The following is a 22,992-nucleotide window of genomic DNA, read 5'->3' on the forward strand; positions in this document are numbered from 1 at the left end:
AGAGCAGCCTTTCGGCTGGAACTCTGCGCTACCGCGCCTGGGCGCAGAGCTGGAGCTCCGCCGCTCTGGCAGCTCGCTCGGTCCTTCCCAGTAACAGCCCCGCAACCCCTCTCTTCTCTCCAGCGTGCTGGGACCTGGGCTTCCAGGCCTGGGCACAGAGCACTTGCCCGTAGCTCTATGCTCAGGGACTGGTTCCCCTGCGCTGGGGCTGTGCTCTCCCTAGCCCAAACGCACCGGGGAAGGCCCCAAACCACATCCACACGACTCTACGCTGGGGGAGAGCTCCAGGGAAGCCCAGTCTGGCAGGCGCTTGCTGGGCACAAACGGAGGATCCCTCTGGCTGTGGTGCTGCCTCGCCCAGCCAGGGGCACTGGGACCCTGATTCCCTCCGCCCAACGCTTAGTCTGGGCCGCCAAGCAAGCGCTTGGGAATGCAGCCCTGGGCGCTCTCTTTGCCTGACAAAGAGCTCTGCTTGCGGGAGGCTTTGGCAGTTTGCACACCCCGGCCACTGAGCCTTCTGCAAAGAGGCCTGGCTCCTAGGTCCAAAGGGAAGGCGAGAGCGGAGCTGAGGCCAGCCAGGCGCCAGGCACGTCTCCCACACTCCCGCAGCCTGCTCCTGCCCGGGCGAGAACGCTAGAAGCTGGGAAGCGCTGGGCGAGGCTCGCCCAGGCCAGAGCAGCCTCTCGGCCGGGGCTCTGCGCTACCGCGCCTGGGCGCAGAGCTGGAGCTCCGCCGCTCTGGCAGCTCGCTCGGTCCTTCCCAGTAACAGGCCCGCAACCCCTCTCTTCTCTCCGGTGTGCTGGGAACTGGGCTTCCAGGCCTGGGCACAGAGCACTTGCCCGGAGCTCTCTGCTCAGGGACTGGTTCCCCTGCGCTGGGGCTGTGCTCTCCCTAGGCCAAACGCACCGGGGAAGGCCCCAAACCACATCCACACGACTCTACGCTGGGGGAGAGCTCCAGGGAAGCCCAGTCAGGCAGGCGCTTGCTGGGCACAAACGGAGGATCCCTCTGGCTGTGGTGCTGCCTCGCCCAGCCAGGGGCGCTGGGACCCTGATTCCCTCCGCCCAGCGCTTAGTCTGGGCGGCCAGGCAACTGCTTGGGAAGGCAGCCCTGGGCGCTCTCTTTGCCTGACAAAGAGCTCTGCTTGCGGGAGGCTTTGGCAGTTTGCACACCCCCGGCCCCTGAGCCTTCTGCAAAGAGGCCTGGCTCCTAGGTCCCAAGGGAAGGCGAGAGCGGAGCTGAGGCCAGCCAGGCGCCAGTCACGTCTCCCACACTCCCGCAGCCTGCTCCTTCCCGGGCGAGAACGCTAGAAGCTGGGAAGCGCTGGGCGAGGCTCGCCCAGGCCAGAGCAGCCTCTCGGCCGGGGCTCTGCGCTACCGCGCCTGGGCGCAGAGCTGGAGCTCTGCCGCTCTGGCAGTTCACTGGGTCCTTCCCAGTAACAGGCCTGCAACCCCTCTCTTCTCTCCGGCGTGCTGGGAACTGGGCTTCCAGGCCTGGGCACAGAGCACTTCCCCGGAGCTCTCTGCTCAGGGACTGGTTCCCCTGCGCTGGGGCTGTGCTCTCCCTAGCCCAAACGCACCGGGGAAGGCCCCAAACCACATCCACACGACTCTACGCTGGGGGAGAGCTCCAGGGAAGCCCAGTCTGGCAGGCGCTTTCTGGGCACAAACGGAGGATCCCTCTGGCTGTGGTGCTGCCTCGCCCAGCCAGGGGCGCTGGGACCCTGTTTCCCTCCGCCCAGCGCTTAGTCTGGGCGGCCAAGCAACCGCTTGGGAAGGCAGCCCTGGGCGCTCTCTTTGCCTGACAAAGAGCTCTGCTTGCGGAAGGCTTTGGCAGTTTGCACACCCCCGGCCCCTGAGCCTTCTGCAAAGAGGCCTGGCTCCTAGGTCCAAAGGGAAGGCGAGAGCGGAGCTGAGGCCAGCCAGGCGCCAGTCACGTCTCCCACACTCCCGCAGCCTGCTCCTGCCCGGGCGAGAACGCTAGAAGCTGGGAAGCGCTGGGCGAGGCTCGCCCAGGCCAGAGCAGCCTCTCGGCCGGGGCTCTGCGCTACCGCGCCTGGGCGCAGAGCTGGAGCTCCGCCGCTCTGGCAGCTCGCTCGGTCCTTCCCAGTAACAGGCCCGCAACCCCTCTCTTCTCTCCGGTGTGCTGGGAACTGGGCTTCCAGGCCTGGGCACAGAGCACTTGCCCGGAGCTCTCTGCTCAGGGACTGGTTCCCCTGCGCTGGGGCTGTGCTCTCCCTAGGCCAAACGCACCGGGGAAGGCCCCAAACCACATCCACACGACTCTACGCTGGGGGAGAGCTCCAGGGAAGCCCAGTCTGGCAGGCGCTTGCTGGGCACAAACGGAGGATCCCTCTGGCTGTGGTGCTGCCTCGCCCAGCCAGGGGCGCTGGGACCCTGATTCCCTCCGCCCAGCGCTTAGTCTGGGCGGCCAGGCAACTGCTTGGGAAGGCAGCCCTGGGCGCTCTCTTTGCCTGACAAAGAGCTCTGCTTGCGGGAGGCTTTGGCAGTTTGCACACCCCCGGCCCCTGAGCCTTCTGCAAAGAGGCCTGGCTCCTAGGTCCCAAGGGAAGGCGAGAGCGGAGCTGAGGCCAGCCAGGCGCCAGTCACGTCTCCCACACTCCCGCAGCCTGCTCCTTCCCGGGCGAGAACGCTAGAAGCTGGGAAGCGCTGGGCGAGGCTCGCCCAGGCCAGAGCAGCCTCTCGGCCGGGGCTCTGCGCTACCGCGCCTGGGCGCAGAGCTGGAGCTCTGCCGCTCTGGCAGTTCACTGGGTCCTTCCCAGTAACAGGCCTGCAACCCCTCTCTTCTCTCCGGCGTGCTGGGAACTGGGCTTCCAGGCCTGGGCACAGAGCACTTCCCCGGAGCTCTCTGCTCAGGGACTGGTTCCCCTGCGCTGGGGCTGTGCTCTCCCTAGCCCAAACGCACCGGGGAAGGCCCCAAACCACATCCACACGACTCTACGCTGGGGGAGAGCTCCAGGGAAGCCCAGTCTGGCAGGCGCTTGCTGGGCACAAACGGAGGATCCCTCTGGCTGTGGTGCTGCCTCGCCCAGCCAGGGGCGCTGGGACCCTGATTCCCTCCGCCCAGCGCTTAGTCTGGGCGGCCAAGCAACCGCTTGGGAAGGCAGCCCTGGGCGCTCTCTTTGCCTGACAAAGAGCTCTGCTTGCGGAAGGCTTTGGCAGTTTGCACACCCCCGGCCCCTGAGCCTTCTGCAAAGAGGCCTGGCTCCTAGGTCCAAAGGGAAGGCGAGAGCGGAGCTGAGGCCAGCCAGGCGCCAGTCACGTCTCCCACATTCCCGCAGCCTGCTCCTTCCCGGGCGAGAACGCTAGAAGCTGGGAAGCGCTGGGCGAGGCTCGCCCAGGCCAGAGCAGCCTCTCGGCCGGGGCTCTGCGCTACCGCGGCTGGGCGCAGAGCTGGAGCTCCGCCGCTCTGGCAGCTCGCTCGGTCCTTCCCAGTAACAGGCCCGCAACCCCTCTCTTCTCTCCGTCGTGCTGGGAACCGGGCTTCCAGGCCTGGGCACAGAGCACTTGCCCGGAGCTCTCTGCTCAGGGACTGGTTCCCCTGCGCTGGGGCTGTGCTCTCCCTAGCCCAAACGCACCGGGGAAGGCCCCAAACCACATCCACACGACTCTACGCTGGGGGAGAGCTCCAGGGAAGCCCAGTCTGGCAGGCGCTTGCTGGGCACAAACGGAGGATCCCTCTGGCTGTGGTGCTGCCTCGCCCAGCCAGGGGCGCTGGGACCCTGATTCCCTCCGCCCAGCGCTTAGTCTGGGCAGCCAAGCAAGCGCTTGGGAAGGCAGCCCTGGGCGCTCTCTTTGCCTGACAAAGAGCTCTGCTTGCGGGAGGTTTTGGCAGTTTGCACACCCCCGGCCCCTGAGCCTTCTGCAAAGAGGCCTGGCTCCTAGGTCCAAAGGGAAGGCGAGAGCGGTGCTGAGGCCACCCAGGCGCCAGTCACGTCTCCCACACTCCCGCAGCCTGCTCCTTCCTGGGCGAGAACGCTAGAAGCTGGGAAGCGCTGGGCGAGGCTCGCCCAGGCCAGAGCAGCCTCTCGGCCGGGGCTCTGCGCTACCGCGCCTGGGCGCAGAGCTGGAGCTCCGCCGCTCTGGCAGCTCGCTCGGTCCTTCCCAGTAACAGGCCCGCAACCCCTCTCTTCTCTCCGGCGTGCTGGGAACCGGGCTTCCAGGCCTGGGCACAGAGCACTTGCCCGGAGCTCTCTGCTCAGGGACTGGTTCCCCTGCGCTGGGGCTGTGCTCTCCCTAGCCCAAACGCACCGGGGAAGGCCCCAAACCACATCCACACGACTCTACGCTGGGGGAGAGCTCCAGGGAAGCCCAGTCTGGCAGGCGGTTGCTGGGCACAAACGGAGGATCCCTCAGGCTGTGGTGCTGCCTCGCCCAGCCAGGGGCGCTGGGACCCTGATTCCCTCCGCCCAGCGCTTAGTCTGGGCGGCCAAGCAAGCGCTTGGGAAGGCAGCCCTGGGCGCTCTCTTTGCCTGACAAAGAGCTCTGCTTGCGGGAGGCTTTGGCAGTTTGCACACCCCCGGCCCCTGAGCCTTCTGCAAAGAGGCCTGGCTCCTAGGTCCAAAGGGAAGGCGAGAGCGGAGCTGAGGCCAGCTCACGCCTCCCACACTCCCGCAGCCTGCTCCTTCACGGGCGAGAACGCTAGAAGCTGGGAAGCGCTGGGCGAGGCTCGCCCAGGCCAGAGCAGCCTCTCGGCCGGGGCTCTGCGCTACCGCGCCTGGGCGCAGAGCTGGAGATCCGCCGCTCTGGCAGCTCGCTCGGTCCTTCCCAGTAACAGGCCTGCAACCCCTCTCTTCTCTCCGGCGTACTGGGAACTTGGCTTCCAGGCCTGGGCACAGAGCACTTGCCCGGAGCTCTCTGCTCAGGGACTGGTTCCCCTGCGCTGGGGCTGTGCTCTCCCTAGCCCAAACGCACCGGGGAAGGCCCCAAACCACATCCACACGACTCTACCCTGGGGGAGAGCTCCAGGGAAGCCCAGTCTTACAGGCGCTTGCTGGGCACAAACGGAGGATCCCTCTGGCTGTGGTGCTGCCTCGCCCACCCGGGGGCGCTGGGACCCTGATTCCCTCCGCCCAGCGCTTAGTCTGGGCGGGCAAGCAAGCGCTTGGGAAGGCAGCCCTGGGCGCTCTCTTTGCCTGACAAAGAGCTCTGCTTGCGGGAGGCTTTGGCAGTTTGCACACCCCCGGCCACTGAGCCTTCTGCAAAGAGGCCTGGCTCCTAGGTCCAAAGGGAAGGCGAGAGCGGAGCTGAGGCCAGCCAGGCGCCAGTCACGTCTCCCACACTCCCGCAGCCTGCTCCTTCCCGGGCGAGAACGCTAGAAGCTGGGAAGCACTGGGCGAGGCTCGCCCAGGCCAGAGCAGCCTCTCGGCCGGGGCTCTGCGCTACCGCGCCTGGGCGCAGAGCTGGAGCTCCGCCGCTCTGGCAGCTCGCTCGGTCCTTCCCAGTAACAGGCCCGCAACCCCTCTCTTCTCTCCGGCGTGCTGGGAACTGGGCTTCCAGGCCTGTGCACAGAGCACTTGCCCGGAGCTCTCTGCTCAGGGACTGGTTCCCCTGCGCTGGGGCTGTGCTCTCCCTAGCCCAAACGCACCGGGGAACGCCCCAAACCACATCCACACGACTCTACGCTGGGGGAGAGCTCCAGGGAAGCCCAGTCTGGCAGGCGCTTGCTGGGCACAAACGGAGGATCCCTCTGGCTGTTGTGCTGCCTCGGCCAGCCGGGGGCGCTGGGACCCTGATTCCCTCCGCCCAGCGCTTAGTCTGGGCGGCCAAGCAAGCCCTTGGGAAGGCAGCCCTGGGCGCTCTCTTTGCCTGACAAAGAGCTCTGCTTGCGGGAGGCTTTGGCAGTTTGCACACCCCCGGCCCCTGAGCCTTCTGCAAAGAGGCCTGGCTCCTAGGTCCAAAGGGAAGGCGAGAGCGGAGCTGAGGCCAGCCAGGCGCCAGTCACGTCTCCCACACTCCCGCAGCCTGCTCCTTCCCGGGCGAGAACGCTAGAAGCTGGGAAGCGCTGGGCGAGGCTCGCCCAGGCCAGAGCAGCCTCTCGGCCGGGGCTCTGCGCTACCGCGCCTGGGCGCAGAGCTGGAGCTCCGCCGCTCTGGCAGCTCGCTCGGTCCTTCCCAGTAACAGGCCCGCAACCCCTCTCTTCTCTCCGGCGTGCTGGGAACTGGGCTTCCAGGCCTGTGCACAGAGCACTTGCCCGGAGCTCTCTGCTCAGGGACTGGTTCCCCTGCGCTGGGGCTGTGCTCTCCCTAGCCCAAACGCACCGGGGAACGCCCCAAACCACATCCACATGACTCTACGCTGGGGGAGAGCTCCAGGGAAGCCCAGTCTGGCAGGCGCTTGCTGGGCACAAACGGAGGATCCCTCTGGCTGTTGTGCTGCCTCGGCCAGCTGGGGGCGCTGGGACCCTGATTCCCTCCGCCCAGCGCTTAGTCTGGGCGGCCAAGCAAGCCCTTGGGAAGGCAGCCCTGGGCGCTCTCTTTGCCTGTCAAAGAGCTCTGCTTGCGGGAGGTTTGCCAGTTTGCACACCCCCGGCCCCTGAGCCTTCTGCAAAGAGGCCTGGCTCCTAAGTCCAAAGGGAAGGCGAGAGCGGAGCTGAGGCCAGCTCATGTCTCCCACACTCCCGCAGCCCGCTCCTTCCCGGGCGAGAACGCTAGAAGCTGGGAAGCGCTGGGCGAGGCTTGCCCAGGCCAGAGCAGCCTCTCGGCCGGGGCTCTGCGCTACCGCGCCTGGGCGCAGAGCTGGAGCTCCGCCGCTCTGGCAGCTCGCTCGGTCCTTCCCAGTAACAGGCCTGCAACCCCTCTCTTCTCTCCGGCGTGCTGGGAACTGGGCTTCCAGGCCTGGGCACAGATCACTTGCCCGGAGCTCTCTGCTCAGGGACTGGTTCCCCTGCGCTGGGGCTGTGCTCTCCCTAGCCCAAACGCACCGGGGAAGGCCCCAAACCACATCCACACGACTCTACGCTGGGGGAGAGCTCCAGGGAAGCCCAGTCTGGCAGGCGCTTGCTGGGCACAAACGGAGGATCCCTCTGGCTGTGGTGCTGCCTCGCCCACCCGGGGGCGCTGGGACCCTGATTCCCTCCGCCCAGCGCTTAGTCTGGGCGGCCAAGCAAGCACTTGGGAAGGCAGCCCTTGGCGCTCTCTTTGCCTGTCAAAGAGCTCTGCTTGCGGGAGGTTTGGCAGTTTGCACACCCCCTGCCCCTGAGCCTTCTGCAAAGAGGCCTGGCTCCTAGGTCCAAAGGGAAGGCGAGAGCGGAGCTGAGGCCAGCCAGGCGCCAGTCACGTCTCCCACACTCCCGCAGCCTGCTCCTTCCCGGGCGAGAACGCTAGAAGCTGGGAAGCGCTGGGCGAGGCTCGCCCAGGCCAGAGCAGCCTCTCGGCCGGGGCTCTGCGCTACCGCGCCTGGGCGCAGAGCTGGAGCTCCGCCGCTCTGGCAGCTCGCTCGGTCCTTCCCAGTAACAGGCCCGCAACCCCTCTCTTTTCTCCGGCGTGCTGGGAACTGGGCTTCCAGGCCTGGGCACAGAGCACTTGCCCGGAGCTCTCTGCTCAGGGACTGGTTCCCCTGCGCTGGGGCTGTGCTCTCCCTAGGCCAAACGCACCGGGGAAGGCCCCAAACCACATCCACACGACTCTACGCTGGGGGAGAGCTCCAGGGAAGCCCAGTCTGGCAGTCGCTTGCTGGGCACAAACGGAGGATCCCTCTGGCTGTGGTGCTGCCTCGCCCAGCCAGGGGCGCTGGGACCCTGATTCCCTCCGCCCAGCGCTTCGTCTGGGCGGCCAAGCAAGCGCTTGGGAATGCAGCCCTGGGCGCTCTCTTTGCCTGACAAAGAGCTCTGCTTGCGGGAGGTTTTGGCAGTTTGCACACCCCCGGCCCCTGAGCCTTCTGCAAAGAGGCCTGGCTCCTAGGTCCAAAGGGAAGGCGAGAGCGGAGCTGAGGCCAGCCAGGCGCCAGTCACGTCTCCCACACTCCCGCAGCCTGCTCCTTCCCGGGCGAGAACGCTAGAAGCTGGGAAGCGCTGGGCGAGGCTCGCCCAGGCCAGAGCAGCCTCTCGGCCGGGGCTCTGCGCTACCGCGCCTGGGCGCAGAGCTGGAGCTCCGCCGCTCTGGCAGCTCGCTCGGTCCTTCCCAGTAACAGGCCCGCAACCCCTCTCTTCTCTCCGGCGTGCTGGGAACTGGGCTTCCAGGCCTGGGCACAGAGCACTTGCCCGGAGCTCTCTGCTCAGGGACTGGTTCCCCTGCGCTGGGGCTGTGCTCTCCCTAGGCCAAACGCACCGGGGAAGGCCCCAAACCACATCCACACGACTCTACGCTGGGGGAGAGCTCCAGGGAAGCCCAGTCTGGCAGGCGCTTGCTGGGCACAAACGGAGGATCCCTCTGGCTGTGGTGCTGCCTCGCCCAGCCAGGGGCGCTGGGACCCTGATTCCCTCCGCCCAGCGCTTCGTCTGGGCGGCCAAGCAAGCGCTTGGGAATGCAGCCCTGGGCGCTCTCTTTGCCTGACAAAGAGCTCTGCTTGCGGGAGGCTTTGGCAGTTGGCACACCCCCGGCCCCTGAGCCTTCTGCAAAGAGGCCTGGCTCCTAGGTCCAAAGGGAAGGCGAGAGCGGAGCTGAGGCCATCCAGGCGCCAGTCACGTCTCCCACACTCCCGCAGCCTGCTCCTTCCCGGGCGAGAACGCTAGAAGCTGGGAAGCGCTGGGCGAGGCTCGCCCAGGCCAGAGCAGCCTCTCGGCCGGGGCTCTGCGCTACCGCGCCAGGGCGCAGAGCTGGAGCTCCGCCGCTCTGGCAGCTCGCTCGGTCCTTCCCAGTAACAGGCCCGCAACCCCTCTCTTTTCTCCGGCGTGCTGGGAACTGGGCTTCCAGGCCTGGGCACAGAGCACTTGCCCGGAGCTCTCTGCTCAGGGACTGGTTCCCCTGCGCTGGGGCTGTGCTCTCCCTAGGCCAAACGCACCGGGGAAGGCCCCAAACCACATCCACACGACTCTACGCTGGGGGAGAGCTCCAGGGAAGCCCAGTCTGGCAGGCGCTTGCTGGGCACAAACGGAGGATCCCTCTGGCTGTTGTGCTGCCTCGGCCAGCCGGGGGCGCTGGGACCCTGATTCCCTCCGCCCAGCGCTTAGTCTGGGCGGCCAAGCAAGCCTTGGGAAGGCAGCCCTGGGCGCTCTCTTTGCCTGTCAAAGAGCTCTGCTTGCGGGAGGTTTGGCAGTTTGCACACCCCCGGCCCCTGAGCCTTCTGCAAAGAGGCCTGGCTCCTAGGTCCAAAGGGAAGGCGAGAGCGGAGCTGAGGCCAGCCAGGTGCCAGTCACGTCTCCCACACTCCCGCAGCCTGCTCCTTCCCGGGCGAGAACGCTAGAAGCTAGGAAGCGCTGGGCGAGGCTCGCCCAGGCCAGAGCAGCCTCTCGGCCGGGGCTCTGCGCTACCGCGCCTGGGCGCAGAGCTGGAGCTCCGCCGCTCTGGCAGCTCGCTCGGTCCTTCCCAGTAACAGGCCCGCAACCCCTCTCTTCTCTCCGGCGTGCTGGGAACTGGGCTTCCAGGCCTGGGCACAGAGCACTTGCCCGGAGCTCTCTTCTCAGGGACTGGTTCCCCTGCGCTGGGGCTGTGCTCTCCCTAGGCCAAACGCACAGGGGAAGGCCCCAAACCACATCCACACGACTCTACGCTGGGGGAGAGCTCCAGGGAAGCCCAGTCTGGCAGGCGCTTGCTGGGCACAAACGGAGGATCCCTCTGGCTGTGGTGCTGCCTCGCCCAGCCAGGGGCGCTGGGACCCTGATTCCCTCCGCCCAGCGCTTAGTCTGGGCGGCCAAGCAAGCGCTTGGGAAGGCAGCCCTTGGCGCTCTCTTTGCCTGACAAAGAGCTCTGCTTGCGGGAGGCTTTGGCAGTTTGCACACCCCCGGCCCCTGAGCCTTCTGCAAAGAGGCCTGGCTCCTAGGTCCAAAGGGAAGGCGAGAGCGGAGCTGAGGCCAGCCAGGCGCCAGTCACGTCTCCCACACTCCCGCAGCCTGCTCCTTCCCGGGCGAGAACGCTAGAAGCTGGGAAGCGCTGGGCGAGGCTCGCCCAGGCCAGAGCAGCCTCTCGGCCGGGGCTCTGCGCTACCGCGCCTGGGCGCAGAGCTGGAGCTCCGCCGCTCTGGCAGCTCGCTCGGTCCTTCCCAGTAACAGGCCCGCAACCCCTCTCTTCTCTCCGGCGTGCTGGGAACTGGGCTTCCAGGCCTGGGCACAGAGCACTTGCCCGGAGCTCTCTGCTCAGGGACTGGTTCCCCTGCGCTGGGGCTGTGCTCTCCCTAGCCCAAACGCACCGGGGAAGGCCCCAAACCACATCCACACGACTCTACGCTGGGGGAGAGCTCCAGGGAAGCCCAGTCTGGCAGGCGCTTGCTGGGCACAAACGGAGGATCCCTCTGGCTGTGGTGCTGCCTCGCCCAGCCAGGGGCGCTGGGACCCTGATTCCCTCCGCCCAGCGCTTCGTCTGGGCGGCCAAGCAATCGCTTGGGAAGGCAGCCCTGGGCGCTCTCTTTGCCTGACAAAGAGCTCTGCTTGCGGGAGGCTTTGGCAGTTTGCACACCCCCGGCCCCTGAGCCTTCTGCAAAGAGGCCTGGCTCCTAGGTCCAAAGGGAAGGCGAGAGCGGAGCTGAGGCCAGCCAGGCGCCAGGCACGTCTCCCACACTCCCGCAGCCTGCTCCTTCCCGGGCGAGAACGCTAGAAGCTGGGAAGCGCTGGGCGAGGCTCGCCCAGGCCAGAGCAGCCTCTCGGCCGGGGCTCTGCGCTACCGCGCCTGGGCGCAGAGCTGGAGCTCCGCCGCTCTGGCAGCTCACTGGGTCCTTCCCAGTAACAGGCATGCAACCCCTCTCTTCTCTCCGGCGTGCTGGGAACTGGGCTTCCAGGCCTGGGCACAGAGCACTTGCCCGGAGCTCTCTGCTCAGGGACTGGTTACCCTGCGCTAGGGCTGTGCTCTCCCTAGCCCAAACGCACCGGGGAAGGCCCCAAACCACATCCACACGACTCTACGCTGGGGGAGAGCTCCAGGGAAGCCCAGTCTGGCAGGCGCTTGCTGGGCACAAACGGAGGATCCCTCTGGCTGTGGTGCTGCCTCGCCCAGCCAGGGGCGCTGGGACCCTGTTTCCCTCCGCCCAGCGCTTCGTCTGGGCGGGCAAGCAAGCGCTTGGGAATGCAGCCCTGGGCGCTCTCTTTGCCTGACAAAGAGCTCTGCTTGCGGGAGGCTTTGGCAGTTTGCACACCCCCGGCCTCTGAGCCTTCTGTAAAGAGGCCTGGCTCCTAGGTCTAAAGGGAAGGCGAGAGCGGAGCTGAGGCCAGCCAGGCGCCAGTCACGTCTCCCACACTCCCGCAGCCTGCTCCTTCCCGGGCGAGAACGCTAGAAGCTGTGAAGCGCTGGGCGAGGCTCGCCCAGGCCAGAGCAGCCTCTCGGCCGGGGCTCTGCGCTACCGCGCCTGGGCGCAGAGCTGGAGCTCCACCGCTCTGGCAGTTCACTGGGTCCTTCCCAGTAACAGGCCTGCAACCCCTCTCTTCTCTCCGGCGTGCTGGGAACTGGGATTCCAGGCCTGGGCACAGAGCACTTGCCCGGAGCTCTCTGCTCAGGGACTGGTTCCCCTGCGCTGGGGCTGTGCTCTCCCTAGCCCAAAAGCACCGGGGAACGCCCCAAACCACATCCACACGACTCTACGCTGGGGGAGAGCTCCAGGGAAGCCCAGTCTGGCAGGCGCTTGCTGGGCACAAACGGAGGATCCCTCTGGCTGTGGTGCTGCCTCGCCCAGCCAGGGGCGCTGGGACCCTGATTCCCTCCACCCAGCGCTTCGTCTGGGCGGCCAAGCAACCGCTTGGGAAGGCAGCCCTGGGCGCTCTCTTTGCCTGACAAAGAGCTCTGCTTGCGGGAGGCTTTGGCAGTTTGCACACCCCCGGCCCCTGAGCCTTCTGCAAAGAGGCCTGGCTCCTAGGTCCAAAGGGAAGGCGAGAGCGGAGCTGAGGCCAGCTCACGTCTCCCACACTCCCGCAGCCCGCTCCTTCCCGGGCGAGAAAGCTAGAAGCTGGGAAGCGCTGGGCGAGTCTCGCCCAGGCCAGAGCAGCCTCTCGGCCGGGGCTCTGCGCTACCGCGCCTGGGCGCAGAGCTGGAGCTCTGCCGCTCTGGCAGCTCGCTCGGTCCTTCCCAGTAACAGGCCCGCAACCCCTCTCTTCTCTCCGGCGTGCTGGGAACTGGGATTCCAGGCCTGGGCACAGAGCACTTGCCCGGAGCTCTCTGCTCAGGGACTGGTTCCCCTGCGCTGGGGCTGTGCTCTCCCTAGGCCAAACGCACCGGGGAAGGCCCCAAACCACATCCACACGACTCTACGCTGGGGGAGAGCTCCAGGGAAGCCCAGTCTGGCAGGCGCTTGCTGGGCACAAACGGAGGATCCCTCTGGCTGTGGTGCTGCCTCGCCCAGCCAGGGGCGCTGGGACCCTGATTCCCTCCGCCCAGCGCTTAGTCTGGGCGGCCAAGCAAGCGCTTGGGAAGGCAGCCCTGGGCGCTCTCTTTGCCTGACAAAGAGCTCTGCTTGCGCGAGGCTTTGGCAGTTTGCACACCCCCGGCCCCTGAGCCTTCTGCCAAGAGGCCTGGATCCTAGGTCCAAAGGGAAGGCGAGAGCGGAGCTGAGGCCAGCCAGGCGCCAGTCACGTCTCCCACACTCCCGCAGCCTGCTCCTGCCCGGGCGAGAACGCTAGAAGCTGGGAAGCGCTGGGCGAGGCTCGCCCAGGTCAGAGCAGCCTGTCGGCCGGGGCTCTGCGCTACCGCGCCTGGGCGCAGAGCTGGAGCTCCGCCGCTCTGGCAGCTCGCTCGGTCCTTCCCAGTAACAGGCCCGCAACCCCTCTCTTCTCTCCGGCGTGCTGGGAACCGGGCTTCCAGGCCTGGGCACAGAGCACTTGCCCGGAGCTCTCTGCTCAGGGACTGGTTCCCCTGCGCTGGGGCTGTGCTCTCCCTAGCCCAAACGCACCGGGGAAGGCCCCAAACCACATCCACACGACTCTACGCTGGGGGAGAGCTCCAGGGAAGCCCAGTCTGGCAGGCGCTTGCTGGGCACAAACGGAGGATGCCTCTGGCTGTGGTGCTGCCTCGCCCAGCCAGGGGCGCTGGGACCCTGATTCCCTCCGCCCAGCGCTTAGTCTGGGCGGCCAAGCAAGCGCTTGGGAAGGCAGCCCTGGGCGCTCTCTTTGCCTGACAAAGAGCTCTGCTTGCGGGAGGCTTTGGCAGTTTGCACACCCCCGGCCCCTGAGCCTTCTGCCAAGAGGCCTGGATCCTAGGTCCAAAGGGAAGGCGAGAGCGGAGCTGAGGCCAGCCAGGCGCCAGTCACGTCTCCCACACTCCCGCAGCCTGCTCCTGCCCGGGCGAGAACGCTAGAAGCTGGGAAGCGCTGGGCGAGGCTCGCCCAGGTCAGAGCAGCCTCTCGGCCGGGGCTCTGCGCTACCGCGCCTGGGCGCAGAGCTGGAGCTCCGCCGCTCTGGCAGCTCGCTCGGTCCTTCCCAGTAACAGGCCCGCAACCCCTCTCTTCTCTCCGGCGTGCTGGGAACCGGGCTTCCAGGCCTGGGCACAGAGCACTTGCCCGGAGCTCTCTGCTCAGGGACTGGTTCCCCTGCGCTGGGGCTGTGCTCTCCCTAGCCCAAACGCACCGGGGAAGGCCCCAAACCACATCCACACGACTCTACGCTGGGGGAGAGCTCCAGGGAAGCCCAGTCTGGCAGGCGCTTGCTGGGCACAAACGGAGGATCCCTCTGGCTGTGGTGCTGCCTCGCCCAGCCAGGGGCGCTGGGACCCTGATTCCCTCCGCCCAGCGCTTAGTCTGGGCGGCCAAGCAAGCGCTTGGGAAGGCAGCCCTGGGCGCTCTCTTTGCCTGACAAAGAGCTCTGCTTGCGGGAGGCTTTGGCAGTTTGCACACCCCCGGCCCCTGAGCCTTCTGCAAAGAGGCCTGGCTCCTAGGTCCAAAGGGAAGGCGAGAGCGGAGCTGAGGCCAGCCAGGCGCCAGTCACGTCTCCCACACTCCCGCAGCCTGCTCCTTCCCGGCCGAGAACGCTAGAAGCTGGGAAGCGCTGGGCGAGGCTCGCCCAGGCCAGAGCAGCCTCTCGGCCGGGGCTCTGCGCTACCGCGCCTGGGCGCAGAGCTGGAGCTCCGCCGCTCTGGCAGTTCACTGGGTCCTTCCCAGTAACAGGCCTGCAACCCCTCTCTTCTCTCCGGCGTGCTGGGAACTGGGCTTCCAGGCCTGGGCACAGAGCACTTGCCCGGAGCTCTCTGCTCAGGGACTGGTTCCCCTGCGCTGGGGCTGTGCTCTCCCTAGCCCAAACGCACCGGGGAAGGCCCCAAACCACATCCACACGACTCTACGCTGGGGGAGAGCTCCAGGGAAGCCCAGTCTGGCAGGCGCTTGCTGGGCACAAACGGAGGATCCCTCTGGCTGTGGTGCTGCCTCGCCCAGCCAGGGGCGCTGGGACCCTGATTCCCTCCGCCCAGCGCTTAGTCTGGGCGGCCAAGCAAGCGCTTGGGAAGGCAGCCCTGGGCGCTCTCTTTGCCTGACAAAGAGCTCTGCTTGCGGGAGGCTTTGGCAGTTTGCACACCACCGGCCCCTGAGCCTTCTGCAAAGAGGCCTGGCTCCTAGGTCCAAAGGGAAGGCGAGAGCGGAGCTGAGGCCAGCCAGGCGCCAGTCACGTCTCCCACACTCCCGCAGCCCGCTCCTTCCCGGGCGAGAACGCTAGAAGCTGGGAAGCGCTGGGCGAGGCTCGCCCAGGCCAGAGCAGCCTCTCGGCCGGGGCTCTGCGCTACCGCGCCTGGGCGCAGAGCTGGAGCTCCGCCCCTCTGGCAGCTCGCTTGGTCCTTCCCAGTAACAGGCCCGCAACCCCTCTCTTCTCTCCGGCGTGCTGGGAACTGGGCTTCCAGGCCTGGGCACAGAGCACTTGCCCGGAGCTCTCTGCTCAGGGACTGGTTCCCCTGCGCTGGGGCTGTGCTCTCCCTAGCCCAAACGCACCGGGGAAGGCCCCAAACCACATCCACACGACTCTACGCTGGGGGAGAGCTCCAGGGAAGCCCAGTCTGGCAGGCGCTTGCTGGGCACAAACGGAGGATCCCTCTGGCTGTGGTGCTGCCTCGCCCAGCCAGGGGCGCTGGGACCCTGATTCCCTCCGCCCAGCGCTTAGTCTGGGCGGCCAAGCAAGCGCTTGGGAAGGCAGCCCTGGGCGCTCTCTTTGCCTGACAAAGAGCTCTGCTTGCGGGAGGCTTTGGCAGTTTGCACACCACCGGCCCCTGAGCCTTCGGCAAAGAGGCCTGGCTCCTAGGTCCAAAGGGAAGGCGAGAGCGGAGCTGAGGCCAGCCAGGCGCCAGTCACGTCTCCCACACTCCCGCAGCCCGCTCCTTCCCGGGCGAGAACGCTAGAAGCTGGGAAGCGCTGGGCGAGGCTCGCCCAGGCCAGAGCAGCCTCTCGGCCGGGGCTCTGCGCTACCGCGCCTGGGCGCAGAGCTGGAGCTCCGCCGCTCTGGCAGCTCGCTCGGTCCTTCCCAGTAACAGGCCCGCAACCCCTCTCTTCTCTCCGGCGTGCTGGGAACTGGGCTTCCAGGCCTGGGCACAGAGCACTTGCCCGGAGCTCTCTGCTCAGGGACTGGTTCCCCTGCGCTGGGGCTGTGCTCTCCCTAGCCCAAACGCACCGGGGAAGGCCCCAAACCACATCCACACGACTCTACGCTGGGGGAGAGCTCCAGGGAAGCCCAGTCTGGCAGGCGCTTGCTGGGCACAAACGGAGGATCCCTCCGGCTGTGTTGCTGCCTCGCCCAGCCAGGGGCGCTGGGACCCTGATTCCCTCCGCCCAGCGCTTCGTCTGGCGGCCAAGCAACCGCTTGGGAATGCAGCCCTGGGCGCTCTCTTTGCCTGACAAAGAGCTCTGCTTGCGGGAGGCTTTGGCAGTTTGCACACCCCCGGCCCCTAAGCCTTCTGCAAAGAGGCCTGGCTCCTAGGTCCAAAGGGAAGGCGAGAGCGGAGCTGAGGCCAGCCAGGCGCCAGTCACGTCTCCCACACTCCCGCAGCCTGCTCCTTCCCGGGCGAGAACGCTAGAAGCTGGGAAGCGCTGGGCGAGGCTCGCCCAGGCCAGAGCAGCCTCTCGGCCGGGGCTCTGCGCTACCGCGCCTGGGCGCAGAGCTGGAGCTCCGCCGCTCTGGCAGCTCGCTCGGTCCTTCCCAGTAACAGGCCTGCAACCCCTCTCTTCTCTCCGGCGTGCTGGGAACCGGGCTTCCAGGCCTGGGCACAGAGCACTTGCCCGGAGCTCTCTGCTCAGGGACTGGTTCCCCTGCGCTGGGGCTGTGCTCTCCCTAGGCCAAACGCATCGGGGAAGGCCCCAAACCACATCCACACGACTCTACGCTGGGGGAGAGCTCCAGGGAAGCCCAGTCTGGCAGGCGCTTGCTGGGCACAAACGGAGGATCCCTCTGGCTGTGGTGCTGCCTCGCCCAGCCAGGGCCGCTGGGACCCTGATTCCCTCCTCCCAGCGCTTAGTCTGGGCGGCCAAGCAAGCGCTTGGGAAGGCAGCCCTGGGCGCTCTCTTTGCCTGACAAAGAGCTCTGCTTGCGGGAGGCTTTGGCAGTTTGCACACCCCCGGCCCCTGAGCCTTCTGCCAAGAGGCCTGGCTCCTAGGTCCAAAGGGAAGGCAAGAGCGGAGCTGAGGCCAGCCAGGCGCCAGTCACGTCTCCCACACTCCCGCAGCCTGCTCCTGCCCGGGCGAGAACGCTAGAAGCTGGGAAGCGCTGGGCGAGGCTCGCCCAGGTCAGAGCAGCCTCTCGGCCGGGGCTCTGCGCTACCGCGCCTGGGCGCAGAGCTGGAGCTCCGCCGCTCTGGCAGCTCGCTCGGTCCTTCCCAGTAACAGGCCCGCAACCCCTCTCTTCTCTCCGGCGTGCTGGGAACTGGGCTTCCAGGCCTGGGCACAGAGCACTTGCCCGGAGCTCTATGCTCAGGGACTGGTTCCCCTGCGCTGGGGCTGTGCTCTCCCTAGCCCAAACGCACCGGGGAAGGCCCCAAACCACATCCACACGACTCTACGCTGGGGGAGAGCTCCAGGGAAGCCCAGTCTGGCAGGCGCTTGCTGGGCACAAACGGAGGATCCCTCTGGCTGTGGTGCTGCCTCGCCCAGCCAGGGGCGCTGGGACCCTGATTCCCTCCGCCCAGCGCTTAGTCTGGGCGGCCAAGCAAGCGCTTGGGAAGGCAGCCCTTGGCGCTCTCTTTGCCTGACAAAGAGCTCTGCTTGCGGGAGGCTTTGGCAGTTTGCACACCCCCGGCCCCTGAGCCTTCTGCAAAGAGGCCTGGCTCCTAGGTCCAAAGGGAAGGCGAGAGCGGAGCTGAGGCCAGCCAGGCGCCAGTCACGTCTCCCACACTCCCGCAGCCTGCTCCTTCCCGGGCGAGAACGCTAGAAGCTGGGAAGCGCTGGGCGAGGCTCGCCCAGGCCAGAGCAGCCTCTCGGCCGGGGCTCTGCGCTACCGCGCCTGGGCGCAGAGCTGGAGCTCCGCCGCTCTGGCAGCTCGCTCGGTCCTTCCCAGTAACAGGCCCGCAACCCCTCTCTTCTCTCCGGCGTGCTGGGAACTGGGCTTCCAGGCCTGGGCACAGAGCACTTGCCCGGAGCTCTCTGCTCAGGGACTGGTTCCCCTGCGCTGGGGCTGTGCTCTCCCTAGCCCAAACGCACCGGGGAAGGCCCCAAACCACATCCACACGACTCTACGCTGGGGGAGAGCTCCAGGGAAGCCCAGTCTGGCAGGCGCTTGCTGGGCACAAACGGAGGATCCCTCTGGCTGTGGTGCTGCCTCGCCCAGCCAGGGGCGCTGGGACCCTGATTCCCTCCGCCCAACGCTTAGTCTGGGCGGCCAAGCAAGCGCTTGGGAATGCAGCCCAGGGCGCTCTGTTTGCCTGACAAAGAGCTCTGCTTGCGGGAGGCTTTGGCAGTTTGCACACCCCCGGCCACTGAGCCTTCTGCAAAGAGGCCTGGCTCCTAGGTCCAAAGGGAAGGCGAGAGCGGAGCTGAGGCCAGCCAGGCGCCAGGCACGTCTCCCACACTCCCGCAGCCTGCTCCTTCCCGGGCGAGAACGCTAGAAGCTGGGAAGAGCTGGGCGAGGCTCGCCCAGGCCAGAGCAGCCTCTCGGCCGGGGCTCTGCGCTACCGCGCCTGGGCGCAGAGCTGGAGCTCCGCCGCTCTGGCAGCTCGCTCGGTCCTTCCCAGTAACAGGCCCGCAACCCCTCTCTTCTCTCCGTCGTGCTGGGAACTGGGATTCCAGGCCTGGGCACAGAGCACTTGCCCGGAGCTCTCTGCTCAGGGACTGGTTCCCCTGCGCTGGGGCTGTGCTCTCCCTAGGCCAAACGCACCGGGGAAGGCCCCAAACCACATCCACACGACTCTACGCTGGGGGAGAGCTCCAGGGAAGCCCAGTCTGGCAGGCGCTTGCTGGGCACAAACGGAGGATCCCTCTGGCTGTGGTGCTGCCTCGCCCAGCCAGGGGCGCTGGGACCCTGATTCCCTCCGCCCAGCGCTTAGTCTGGGCGGCCAAGCAAGCGCTTGGGAAGGCAGCCCTGGGCGCTCTCTTTGCCTGACAAAGAGCTCTGCTTGCGCGAGGCTTTGGCAGTTTGCACACCCCCGGCCCCTGAGCCTTCTGCCAAGAGGCCTGGATCCTAGGTCCAAAGGGAAGGCGAGAGCGGAGCTGAGGCCAGCCAGGCGCCAGTCACGTCTCCCACACTCCCGCAGCCTGCTCCTGCCCGGGCGAGAACGCTAGAAGCTGGGAAGCGCTGGGCGAGGCTCGCCCAGGTCAGAGCAGCCTGTCGGCCGGGGCTCTGCGCTACCGCGCCTGGGCGCAGAGCTGGAGCTCCGCCGCTCTGGCAGCTCGCTCGGTCCTTCCCAGTAACAGGCCCGCAACCCCTCTCTTCTCTCCGGCGTGCTGGGAACCGGGCTTCCAGGCCTGGGCACAGAGCACTTGCCCGGAGCTCTCTGCTCAGGGACTGGTTCCCCTGCGCTGGGGCTGTGCTCTCCCTAGCCCAAACGCACCGGGGAAGGCCCCAAACCACATCCACACGACTCTACGCTGGGGGAGAGCTCCAGGGAAGCCCAGTCTGGCAGGCGCTTGCTGGGCACAAACGGAGGATGCCTCTGGCTGTGGTGCTGCCTCGCCCAGCCAGGGGCGCTGGGACCCTGATTCCCTCCGCCCAGCGCTTAGTCTGGGCGGCCAAGCAAGCGCTTGGGAAGGCAGCCCTGGGCGCTCTCTTTGCCTGACAAAGAGCTCTGCTTGCGGGAGGCTTTGGCAGTTTGCACACCCCCGGCCCCTGAGCCTTCTGCCAAGAGGCCTGGATCCTAGGTCCAAAGGGAAGGCGAGAGCGGAGCTGAGGCCAGCCAGGCGCCAGTCACGTCTCCCACACTCCCGCAGCCTGCTCCTGCCCGGGCGAGAACGCTAGAAGCTGGGAAGCGCTGGGCGAGGCTCGCCCAGGTCAGAGCAGCCTCTCGGCCGGGGCTCTGCGCTACCGCGCCTGGGCGCAGAGCTGGAGCTCCGCCGCTCTGGCAGCTCGCTCGGTCCTTCCCAGTAACAGGCCCGCAACCCCTCTCTTCTCTCCGGCGTGCTGGGAACCGGGCTTCCAGGCCTGGGCACAGAGCACTTGCCCGGAGCTCTCTGCTCAGGGACTGGTTCCCCTGCGCTGGGGCTGTGCTCTCCCTAGCCCAAACGCACCGGGGAAGGCCCCAAACCACATCCACACGACTCTACGCTGGGGGAGAGCTCCAGGGAAGCCCAGTCTGGCAGGCGCTTGCTGGGCACAAACGGAGGATCCCTCTGGCTGTGGTGCTGCCTCGCCCAGCCAGGGGCGCTGGGACCCTGATTCCCTCCGCCCAGCGCTTAGTCTGGGCGGCCAAGCAAGCGCTTGGGAAGGCAGCCCTGGGCGCTCTCTTTGCCTGACAAAGAGCTCTGCTTGCGGGAGGCTTTGGCAGTTTGCACACCCCCGGCCCCTGAGCCTTCTGCAAAGAGGCCTGGCTCCTAGGTCCAAAGGGAAGGCGAGAGCGGAGCTGAGGCCAGCCAGGCGCCAGTCACGTCTCCCACACTCCCGCAGCCTGCTCCTTCCCGGCCGAGAACGCTAGAAGCTGGGAAGCGCTGGGCGAGGCTCGCCCAGGCCAGAGCAGCCTCTCGGCCGGGGCTCTGCGCTACCGCGCCTGGGCGCAGAGCTGGAGCTCCGCCGCTCTGGCAGTTCACTGGGTCCTTCCCAGTAACAGGCCTGCAACCCCTCTCTTCTCTCCGGCGTGCTGGGAACTGGGCTTCCAGGCCTGGGCACAGAGCACTTGCCCGGAGCTCTCTGCTCAGGGACTGGTTCCCCTGCGCTGGGGCTGTGCTCTCCCTAGCCCAAACGCACCGGGGAAGGCCCCAAACCACATCCACACGACTCTACGCTGGGGGAGAGCTCCAGGGAAGCCCAGTCTGGCAGGCGCTTGCTGGGCACAAACGGAGGATCCCTCTGGCTGTGGTGCTGCCTCGCCCAGCCAGGGGCGCTGGGACCCTGATTCCCTCCGCCCAGCGCTTCGTCTGGGCGGCCAAGCAACCGTTTGGCAATGCAGCCCTGGGCGCTCTCTTTGCCTGACAAAGAGCTCTGCTTGCGGGAGGCTTTGGCAGTTTGCACACCCCCGGCCCCTGAGCCTTCTGCAAAGAGGCCTGCTCCTAGGTCCAAAGGGAAGGCCAGAGCGGAGCTGAGGCCAGCCAGGCGCCAGTCACGTCTCCCACACTCCCGCAGCCTGCTCCTTCCCGGGCGAGAACGCTAGAAGCTGGGGAGCGCTGGGCGAGGCTCGCCCAGGCCAGAGCAGCCTCTCGGCCGGGGCTCTGCGCTACCGCGCCTGGGCGCAGAGCTGGAGCTCCGGCGCTCTGGCAGCTCGCTCGGTCCTTCCCAGTAACAGGCCCGCAACCCCTCTCTTCTCTCCGGCGTGCTGGGAACTGGGCTTCCAGGCCTGGGCACAGAGCACTTGCCCGGAGCTCTCTGCTCAGGGACTGGTTCCCCTGCGCTGGGGCTGTGCTCTCCCTAGCCCAAACGCACCGGGGAAGGCCCCAAACCACATCCACACGACTCTACGCTGGGGGAGAGCTCCAGGGAAGCCCAGTCTGGCAGGCGCTTGCTGGGCACAAACGGAGGATCCCTCTGGCTGTGGTGCTGCCTCGCCCAGCCAGGGGCGCTGGGACCCTGATTCCCTCCGCCCAGTGCTTAGTCTGGGCGGCCAAGCAAGCGCTTGGGAATGCAGCCCTGGGCGCTCTCTTTGCCTGACAAAGAGCTCTGCTTGCGGGAGGCTTTGGCAGTTTGCACAACCCCGGCCCATGAGCCTTCTGCAAAGAGGCCTGGCTCCTAGGTCCAAAGGGAAGGCGAGAGCAGAGCTGAGGCCAGCCAGGCGCCAGTCACGTCTCCCACACTGCGGCAGCCTGCTCCTGCCTGGGCGAGAACGCTAGAAGCTGGGAAGCGCTGGGCGAGGCTCGCCCAGGCCAGAGCAGCCTCTCGGCCGTGGCTCTGCGCTACCGCGCCTGGGCGCAGAGCTGGAGCTCCGCCGCTCTGGCAGCTCGCTCGGTCCTTCCCAGTAACAGGCCCGCAACCCCTCTCTTCTCTCCGGCGTGCTGGGAACTGGGCTTCCAGGCCTGGGCACAGAGCACTTGCCCGGAGCTCTCTGCTCAGGGACTGGTTCCCCTGCGCTGGGGCTGTGCTCTCCCTAGCCCAAACGCACCGGGGAAGGCCCCAAACCACATCCACACGACTCTACGCTGGGGGAGAGCTCCAGGGAAGCCCAGTCTGGCAGGCGCTTGCTGGGCACAAACGGAGGATCCCTCCGGCTGTGTTGCTGCCTCGCCCAGCCAGGGGCGCTGGGACCCTGATTCCCTCCGCCCAGCGCTTCGTCTGGGCGGCCAAGCAACCGCTTGGGAATGCAGCCCTGGGCGCTCTCTTTGCCTGACAAAGAGCTCTGCTTGCGGGAGGCTTTGGCAGTTTGCACACCCCCGGCCCCTGAGCCTTCTGCAAAGAGGCCTGCTCCTAGGTCCAAAGGGAAGGCCAGAGCGGAGCTGAGGCCAGCCAGGCGCCAGTCACGTCTCCCACACTCCCGCAGCCTGCTCCTTCCCGGGCGAGAACGCTAGAAGCTGGGGAGCGCTGGGCGAGGCTCGCCCAATCCAGAGCAGCCTCTCGGCCGGGGCTCTGAGCTACCGCGCCTGGGCGCAGAGCTGGAGCTCCGGCGCTCTGGCAGCTCGCTCGGTCCTTCCCAGTAACAGGCCCGCAACCCCTCTCTTCTCTCCGGCGTGCTGGGAACTGGGCTTCCAGGCCTGGGCACAGAGCACTTGCCCGGAGCTCTCTGCTCAGGGACTGGTTCCCCTGCGCTGGGGCTGTGCTCTCCCTAGCCCAAACGCACCGGGGAAGGCCCCAAACCACATCCACACGACTCTACGCTGGGGGAGAGCTCCAGGGAAGCCCAGTCTGGCAGGCGCTTGCTGGGCACAAACGGAGGATCCCTCCGGCTGTGTTGCTGCCTCGCCCAGCCAGGGGCGCTGGGACCCTGATTCCCTCCGCCCAGCGCTTCGTCTGGGCGGCCAAGCAACCGGTTGGGAATGCAGCCCTGGGCGCTCTCTTTGCCTGACAAAGAGCTCTGCTTGCGGGAGGCTTTGGCAGTTTGCACACCCCCGGCCCCTGAGCCTTCTGCAAAGAGGCCTGGCTCCTAGGTCCAAAGGGAAGGCGAGAGCGGAGCTGAGGCCAGCCAGGCGCCAGTCACGTCTCCCACACTCCCGCAGCCTGCTCCTTCCCGGGCGAGAACGCTAGAAGCTGGGAAGCGCTGGGCGAGGCTCGCCCAGGCCAGAGCAGCCTCTCGGCCGGGGCTCTGCGCTACCGCGCCTGGGCGCAGAGCTGGAGCTCCGCCGCTCTGGCAGCTGGCTCGGTCTTTCCCAGTAACAGGTCCGCAACCCCTCTCTTCTCTCCGGCGTGCTGGGAACTGGGCTTCCAGGC

This window comes from Bubalus kerabau, unplaced genomic scaffold, assembly GCF_029407905.1.
Source record: "Bubalus kerabau isolate K-KA32 ecotype Philippines breed swamp buffalo unplaced genomic scaffold, PCC_UOA_SB_1v2 scaffold_72, whole genome shotgun sequence".
NCBI classification, from domain to species: Eukaryota; Metazoa; Chordata; class Mammalia; order Artiodactyla; family Bovidae; genus Bubalus; species Bubalus kerabau.